At 42.4% G+C, this 9,561-nt stretch overlaps 1 pseudogene; it reads right to left on the bottom strand.

The window, feature by feature from the left end:
* Positions 1-671: 671 nt before the first annotated feature.
* Positions 672-7,780, bottom strand: LOC132628561 (uncharacterized; annotated as a pseudogene).
* Between the last annotated feature and the right edge of the window lie 1,781 nt (positions 7,781-9,561).

Raw genomic sequence — 9,561 nt, forward strand, 5'->3', positions numbered from 1 at the left:
TTCCTTTGGACGGCCACACTTGGCCCTTTTTTTTTTTCAAGCCCATTTTATTTCATGACCAATTTTTGTAATTCATGAAAATTATTTTTCCCAAATTCCGAATTTGCCCTTAGTCTTTCTTAATTTTCCATACTAATAATACTTACAAGAAACTTGTGCATTAAGTCAAAACCCGAAAATAGCCTTGTCTTCAACCTATCGTAATTATCTTGAAATATTCCAAATGTACAAAATGCGGGATATAACATAAAGGATGGCATGGAGGCTCAAAGACAATACAAAAGTAATAAGGAATGAGACTTACAACGTTGGGAATCGACTTCAAAAGGAAACAATAAATTTTGTCCCAGTTTCTTCGAAACGGAAAATTTTGGATTTTCTTTGGTTGGACCGAACCCAGAATAGGGCTGCATACGTATCCTGCCGAGACAAGAATCAGGTCAAACGTAGTTCAGGCAATTTGTTTTGATTTTGTTGTTGTTGTTTTTTTTAATTATTTATGAAAAATTTGATTCCAGACGAGGGTTACGAAAGAAAAAATAAACTACGGCTCGAAAGGGGTAGCAAGGGATGACACAATGTATAGGTAGCAGAATAAAATGCATTCATCATATCAACTTTTAAAAATATCAAGCATCAAGCAAGTAATCCAAAGGTGGGGAAATGAAAAATCATACATAATATCTTTTCACCGCATCTGCGTTGATGGCCATTTCAGACATTTTACCTTCTATGTCTGTCAGATACAAAGCACCATTGGGCAAAACCTTCTTCACAACGAATGGCCCCTGCCAATTTGGGGCGAACTTGCCTTTGGCCTCGGCCTGATGTGGAAGAATCCGCTTTAACACTAATTGACCCACTTCGAAATGTCTGGGACGCACCTTTTTGTTTTGTGCTCGTGTTATCCTCCTTTGATACAGTTGACCATGACATACCGATGTTAATCTCTTTTCGTCAATCAGACTCAATTGCTCTAAACGGGTTTTGATCCACTCATCATCATCAATTCCAGCTTCCTCAATGATTCGAAGGGATGGGATTTCAACTTCTGCAGGTATCACCGCTTCAGTCCCGTATACCAACAAATAAGGAGTTGCACCTACTGAAGTGTGAACAGTTGTGTGATAACCCAATAAAGCAAAAGGCAACTTTTCATGCCATTGTCTCGAACTTTGCACCATTTTGTGAAGTATCTTTTTAATATTCTTATTAGTAGCTTCCACAGCCCCATTTGCCTTTGAACGATATGGAGTTGAATTCTGTTGTGTAATATTAAACTGCTGACATACCTCATGCATCAAATGACTGTTGAGATTCGCCGCATTATTTGTAATCATTGTCCTCGGGATTCCGAACCTGCAAATGATGTTGGAATGAATGAAATCCACCACGGCTTTTTTAGTCACCGACTTGAGAGTTACTGCTTCTACCCACTTTGTAGATGGCCACCAAAATGAACCTATGCCTATTGGACGCTTTCGGCTCAATTGGCCCAATCACATCCATCCCCCAAGCTACAAAAGGCCATGGAGTAGACATTGTGTGTAATTCTGAAGGAGGAGAATGTATCAAGTCACCATGTACCTGGCACTGATGACACCTACGAACGAAACGGATGGAATCCCACTCCATGGTGAGCCAATAATAGCCTGCTCGAAGTATTTTCTTTGCCAAAACATACCCGTTCATGTGCGGTCCATAAACTCCTGAATGTATCTCAGTCATGATAGTTGAAGCCTCTTTAGCATCTACACACCTCAAAAGTCCTAAATCTGGAGTCTTTTTCTACAAAATCCCTCCACTTAAGAAAAATCCGCTTGCCAGTCGTCGAATAGTTCTCTTCTGGTCACTGGTGGCATGCGCTGGATATTTCCCCGACTCGATGTATTCTTTAATATCATGGAACCAAGGCTCACCATCAAGTTCCTCTTCGATTGTATTACAATAAGTATGTTGATTGCGAGTTTGTATGTGTAAAGGGTCAATGTAAGCCTTGTCTGGGTGTTGGAGCATTGAAGACAAGGTGGCCAAATCATCAGCAATCTCATTATGAATCCTAGGAATGTGCTTAAACTTCACTGTTATGAACCGTTTGCAAAGATCTTGCAAACACTGTAGATATGGTATAAGCTTCAAATCACGGGTTTCCCACTCTCCTTGAACTTGGTGGACTAGCAAGTCTGAATCCCCCAATACCAATAATTTTTGAATTCCCATGTCGATAGCTAACCTTAAACCCAAAATGCAAGCTTCATACTCCGCCATGTTGTTGGTACAATAAAATCGAAGTTGGGATGTTACAGGGTAATGTTGTCCTGATTCCGAGAGAAGAACGGCCCCTACCCCAACTCCCTTCATGTTAACGGCCCCATCAAAGAACAATTTCCAACCCGGATCATTATCCGAAATTACCTCCTCGATGCATGACACTTCTTCATCAGGAAAGTATGTTTTCAACGGCTCATATTCTTCATCCACTGGGTTCTCCGCCAAATGGTCTGCCAAGGCTTGGGCCTTCATCGCGGTCCAAGTCACATAAGAAATATCAAACTCCGTGAGTAATATCTGTCATTTTGCAAGCCCGCCCGTGGGCATGGGTTTCTGAAATATATACTTCAAAGGATCCAAGCGGGAAATAAGATAAGTAGTGTAGGACGAAAGATAATGCTTCAACTTTTGTGCAACCCAAGTCAAAGCGCAACACGTCCTTTCTAGATGAGTGTACTTAGCCTCATAAGTGGTAAACTTCTTGCTGAGATAATAGATTGCCTATTCCTTCTTGCCTGTAACATCATGTTGACCCAATACGCAACCAAATGAATTGTCCAGAACTGATAGGTACAATATTAAAGGTCTCCCAGGCTCGGGAGGAACCAACACAGGTGGATTCGACAGATACCTCTTGATTTTGTCAAACGCTTCTTGGCATTCGTCAGTCCATTCAATCGCAGCATTCTTCTTTAACAACTTGAAAATGGGCTCGCAAGTTGTTGTAAGTTGAGCAATAAATCGACTAATGTAATTCAACCTCCCAAGTAGGCTCATTACCTCGGTTTTGTTCTTTGGCGGTGGTAACTCCTGAATAGCTTTGATCTTTGCAGGATCCAATTCAATACCACGCCGACTAACTACAAACCCCAAAAGTTTCCCTGACGGGACTCCAAATATATATTTCGCTGGATTGAGCTTAAGATTGTACCTGCGAAGCCTTTCGGAAAATTTCACGAAATCCTTGACATGGTCAGACTGCTTTCTTGATTTGATGATCACATCATCCACATATACTTCAATTTCTTTATGCATCATATCGTGAAATATGGTGGTCATCGCCCTCATATATGTTGCCCCATCATTCTTCAACCCACACGGCATGACTCGATAACAATATGTACCCCATTTTGTGATGAAGGATGTCTTCTCTGCATCATAATCATCCATAACGATCTGGTGGTACCCTGTGTACCAATCTACAAAAGACGCAATCTCATGCTTAGCACAGTTGTCTAACAAAATATGGATGTTGGGCAATGGAAAGTCGTCCATCGGGCTTGCTTTGTTTAGATCACGATAATCCACACACACGCGCGTTTTGCCATCCTTTTTTGGAACGGGGACAACATTGGATAACCACGTAGGGTATCGAGCGACTCGAATGACTTTGGCCTCAAATTGCTTTTCGATTTCTTCTTTAACCTTCACACTCGTGTCTGATTTTAGTTTCCTTAATTTTTGCTTCACAGGAGGGAATGTGGGGTCAGTTGGCAATTTGTGAACCACCAATTTAGTGCTTAAACCCGGCATATCATCATAAGACCATGCAAAAACATCCTTATATTTAAACAAAGCCTGGGTTAATTCTTTCTTGGAATGTGGTTGAACATGCACACTTAACTTAGTTTCCCTGACATTATCTTGATCTCCTAGATTGATTGCTTCGGTTTCATTCAAATTAAGGTTCGTTTTATCTTCGAAGTGTTTCAAATCCCTGCTTATTTCCTGAAATACTTCTTCTTCATCATATTCAACTTCTTGGTTCATTGTTTCACGGTTAGGTTGGATTTTAAGATCTGGCCGAAAATTCCGCATGCATGTCATATCATTAGAACCAGCGCAAACAGAACTTCACAAAAGAAAATAAACAAACACATTAGAATTTACGGAAAAGAAAAATTGCATTTCATTGAAAAGAAAGATAGAAGGGTTTGAACATTAAAACAAGCGAAAATAAAAATCCAAATTACGACCCTAGAATAACTCGGATAACGGAAAGGGAAACAAAACAGACTACCAAAACTCCTTACTGGTTGGGAGAGAAGTGACTTCCCAATTGCTGAGTTGGACATCAGGGTCAATGAACTGCACATCTGCGTTACTGGGACCCCCTCCAATCTCAACCATATCAGCTTCAACAAACAAGTTTTGGAAACACCCAATCAGCTCAAAATCCACGTCCAGTACTGGCTGGGAAGACCTGCTGGTGTTCTTGACGAAGGACTTGTAGATCGGTGGCACGGGCTTAGTAAGTGACCATGCTTCTTTTTTCCGCTTTTTAGCCCTCTTTCTATCTTCAACCGTTGGTTTGAACCCCAGACCAAATAGACCCGGACTCTCTCGTGGACACACCGGATAAACCATACCTTGTAGAGAGGCCCCCAAGCCTTTTCCTGGTTCAAAACCATGTTTCAACATTTCATTTACCACCATAACAGATATTGAAGGCAATTGTGGTCTCGGAATGGGTTTCCCTTCGGGGATTTGCTCAGCTGCCACTATCTCAGAAGCTTGAAACACCAGTGTTTCATCAGCATTATCCAGTTCAATAAAAGGAACAGTGGAGTCTTTATAAATGGACAAATCCCCTTCACCGTGAACAATCACTTCCTGCCTGTCATATTCAAACTTGATCACCTGATGCAATGTGGATGGGATTGCCCCCGCCATATGTACCCATGGTCTTCCTAACAACATATTATAGGAGGCATTGATGTTCAACACTTGAAAATCTATGGTAAAATCAGCAGGCCCTATTGTAAGCACAAGATCTACCTCACCGATGGCATCAGTTTTCGCTCCATCAAAAGCTCTAACACACACGTTGTTTGGTCTAATTCTTTTAGTACTTACATTTAGTTTTTGTAAGGTTGACAGAGGACAAATGTTTGCACCAGAGCCCCCCGTCAATCAAAACTCTAGTGACATTGGAATGCTCACATTTTATAGTAATATGAAGGCTTCGGTTATGTCCAGTACCTTTAACGGGTAGTTCATCATCCGAGAAAGTGATCCTATTTACCTCAAAGATCCTCTCAGCAATTTTCTCCAATTGATTAACTGTAATCTCGGTAGGGACATGGGCTTCATTCAGAATCTTCAACATAGCTTTGCGGTGTTCATCTGAGTGTATTAACAAAGACAACAAAGATATTTGAGCAGGGGTTTTTCTTAATTGCTCCACGATGGAATAGTCTAGCAATTTCATCTTTTTCAAGAACTCTTCAGCTTCTTCCTCTGTTACTGGCTTCTTAACGGCCATTTGGCCCTCCCTCACCTGTTTGGTTTTCCTTAACTCTTCCAGAGCAAAGCATCTTCCTAAACGAGTCAGGCCCCCTACTTCGTCGACCTCTTCAATGATTTCCTTCCCTTGGTAAGTCACCGTAGTCTGATTATAATTCCAGGGAATCGCCTTAGCATCAACTATTGGAAGTTGTGTCACTGGCTTAATAATGATAGGGGTGGTGAGCGCCCCTTTGACAGTTAAAATAGGCCTGCTCGACACCCCTGGCATGATCAACTTTGGTTTTCCCTGACTTGCCCCAACCTTCTCTAGAGCTCCTTTCACAATCAATAAGGGTTTCATCGCGTCTGACTGGATTGGCCTCTTTGTAACCTCATTTACCCCCAAAGGTACTATTTTTGCAGAATCTGCCACATTTACAGATTTCTCCACACTTGCTTCAATCTTCATGATAGGCTTGTACGGAACATCAGACCCATCACTACCATAGATCAATTCCAACATGTTTGTTTCTTTACGATTCGGTGGTGGGTTTTGATTGATATTTGGCATGTCTGCATTTTGCACCACAATTTGCTGCGTATCAATTAAATCTTGGACTGCTTTCTTCAAATACCAACATTTCTCTATATTGTGTCCTGAGGTATCAGATCAATAAGCACATCTCTGAGAGTAATCAAGATTTTTCGGAGACAGGTTTGGGATCCTTCCTTCAATTGGGCTTAAAACATGTAATGCCCTCAGCTTCTGAAACAAATCAGCATATGATTCCCCAATGGGAGTAAAGTTATCCTTGACCGCGTTTTCCATTTTGTACTATGGCCTAGGCTGAAAATTGGATCTGGGAGGGCCTTGGTAAGTTTGTGGAGGTAGAGGATGGATTTGCGGGGTTGGTGTGCACCATTGCGGGTAAGAAGGGGGTTGGGCATATGGCTGCGCACTGTATATGGGATACTGAGGGGGCGGAATAGAATATCGCGGGTTTTGGGGAGGGAAGTAGTGTTGTGGGTAATTATATGGATCTTGGATATAGGTTTGGGGTTGGGGTTGAGGGTATTGGCGAGGCGGGCCCCTCGAGTTTCGCCGTGGCCCAGGCGCAACTGTAGCTACATCTTTCTTTTTCTTCTTTCCACCAAAACTCCTTGAACCATTTTGAATTGCTTGGGTTGTTGCCTTCAACACGGCAAAGCCGACAATGCGTCCTGTTTTGATTCCTTCTTCTATCAGTTCTCCCATTTTAATGGCCTCAATGAACGGTTTTCCTAGGGCCGGAATCATATGTTGATAATATGTCTCATCTTGTGCCTGGAGAAAAGTCTCCACCATCTCTCCTTCTCTCATTTGTGGCTTTACCCTTGCAGCTTGTTCACGCCAACGAATTGCGAACTCCCTAAAACTTTCGGTAACTTTCTTCTTCAGGTTGGTTAGAGACTTTTTATCAGGAACCAGATCAATATTGTACTGAAATTGTTGCACGAACTCATTTTCCATATCATCCCAAGTGTGCCATTTCACAATGTCCTGATCAATAAACCATTCTAAAGCTAAACCAGTCAGACTCTCCCCAAAGTAAGCCATGAGCAATTCCTGATTACCCCCAGCTCCTCTCAGTTGGTTGCAGTATCTCCTCAAATGAGCTATGGGATCACCGTGCCCATCGTACTTGTCAAACTTCGGTGTCTTGAACCCCGGAGGTAAGTGAACACTCGGGAACATACACAAATCACTGTATGAAACGCTTTTATAGCTTCCTGATCCATGTAAGTTCATTATAGCTTGTTCTAGACTTTTCATCTTCCTAACCATTTCGTCATGCTCCACATTCTTAGTAGCAACCCCATACTCAGTGCCAAGATGCGTAACCGCATTCTTAGCAGGTCCTTCAAAATCGATTGGAGGACTAAAGTGTAGAGTTTGATGATAAGGATCAGGAGCCCCAAATGCAAAATCGGGTGCAAAATGCTGCTCTTGACGGATGTCAGATGGTGGCTCAACGTTTGACCTTTGTATAACCGCAGGTGGTGGTATTGTGTAAACGGGCCTTACATTTGCAGCATGCATGGGGTTAGACAGTGGGTATGTGTAGGCAGGCACAGTGGTTGCAATCCCGAAATGATCAGTCCTGATTGGTACCCTTGGAGGACGACCTACAGAAGTTTCCGCCGTATTGGGAAAATTGGTGTAATGACCGAACCCAGGTGGGTATACCGGGTCTTCTGCAGTAGACAACGGTGCTTGTGGGATGCCTGCGCGGCTGACCATTCGACCATCCTTGCAACATCTCAATCATTTGTTGCCTGAGAATTCTATTCTCCTCAGCGATGGCAGATTCCTGTTGAGCCACCCGTTCTGTTTAATCCCCCGTGTTGACCATCGGTAGCGACGTCCCTTCCGTCATTCCGATACTGCCTTTTGACCTTGTGAAATAATGATGCGTTGCCAGTATGGCCACAAACCAACCACTTTTACCTTAACTCTTCTCTGTAAAACAATCAATGTTAGGGTTAAGCAATTCATAATCACTCATGCATGTATCAATTCTACCATGGCAGGCCCTATGTCTCATCCTGTCTTATCTAGGCGCGACCTCGCTCTTTTTTTTTTTTGGCATCGCTCATCTCTCTTTTCTTCTTCTCCCTTTCTTTCTTTCAACCTTTCTTTTCCTCTCTCCTTTTTCTTTGCAGGTTTTAAAAGCTTCGATCGAACCCGTTGGGGGTTGCCTACGTATCATGTTGAAAACATGAATCAGATCGTAACGTAGTTCGTACAAATAGCTGGGTTATTTCGAAAACAAAATCTTTTCCATTGATTTTCAACTTTCATTCCATCATTTTTACAAGGACTCAAAGAAAGGATGAAAAATAAAATAAAATCGACTCCACTAGTACTAAAGATGACGTAACACTGACTCAAAAAGAAAAAAGAAAAATAAAAGAGCAAATGGTAAAAGACGGACACGTTGACTGCATCGACACTTCTATTCCTTATCCCCTTCGTGATGACTCTGATTCAGCTGGCCACCCATATCCCTATATAAACCTTGCAGTGTATGGGTGAGATAATCGATAAAGGTAGGTATTTGCGAATGAAACTGCTCATAGCCCAATCTTTCGTATTCCAAACCTACTTGTGAAGAGAGAATGGCCATACCTCGGACCCTACTCGAACCGTCCCACATTTGTACTCTAACTCTTTTATCTTTAACTCATGGGCAGCGGCCTCTTCTCTCGCCTTTTTCTCACGCACGGTCACTGACTCTAATTTCTCCTGTAACATCTTCCTTTCCTGAATTAATTGGGACATATCAGAGCCTACATTCTGGCGAGCCAAGTTCCTTTTTACTTCCTCCAATTCTTCGTGAAGTTTATTTTGGAAGCGTAACCACTCAGCTTTCTCTTTTTTAAACTGTTCTTCTTTCCGCTCAAACTCATTCTGCTGCTGGTGCATGTCCTCTTCAAGGATGCTCAATCTCTCTTGCAAACCTTGTCTAATAGTTTTAGCACGCTCCGCTATCTGTGACCCCCTAGTCGTGGCGAGATAAAGCTTTCCCTATAGTGCGGCTGTTTTGGCCTTTTCCTCGGCAATTTCTACATCCCGCTGCTGAATTATTGCCCTAGCGTGCTCCAAGTCTGTGTTTATGGTTTGCAATGTGGATTGATAATCTGCTCCTACTTCTAAACGGGCTTGTCTGATCTTTTCCTCATACTCCATCTGTTGTTGGGGCAAGCTTGATCTAGCATGCTCTAAATCTGCTTTTAAGATTTGATTGGCGGTATGGTGCTCTTGCATCGCCATCACGATTTTTATGTCCATTTCGGCTTCATAATCTATTGGCCCTTTTGTGGATCTCTTGGGCTGAACTTTCACAACTGGTTGGTTCTCGAGCCATATAGGGTATCCCGGATGTACTTCCCCCGAATGACGCTCAGTAACCATTGTATCGAATGTCATAACTCGACAACCATTCCAAATCTCCACAACTAATCCTTCAGGCAAGGGGATTTCCGGTCTTACCTCATATACGAAATCCGTCATGTCTTCTA

Source organism: Lycium barbarum, chromosome 2 (assembly GCF_019175385.1).
Source record: "Lycium barbarum isolate Lr01 chromosome 2, ASM1917538v2, whole genome shotgun sequence".
NCBI lineage: Eukaryota > Viridiplantae > Streptophyta > Magnoliopsida > Solanales > Solanaceae > Lycium > Lycium barbarum.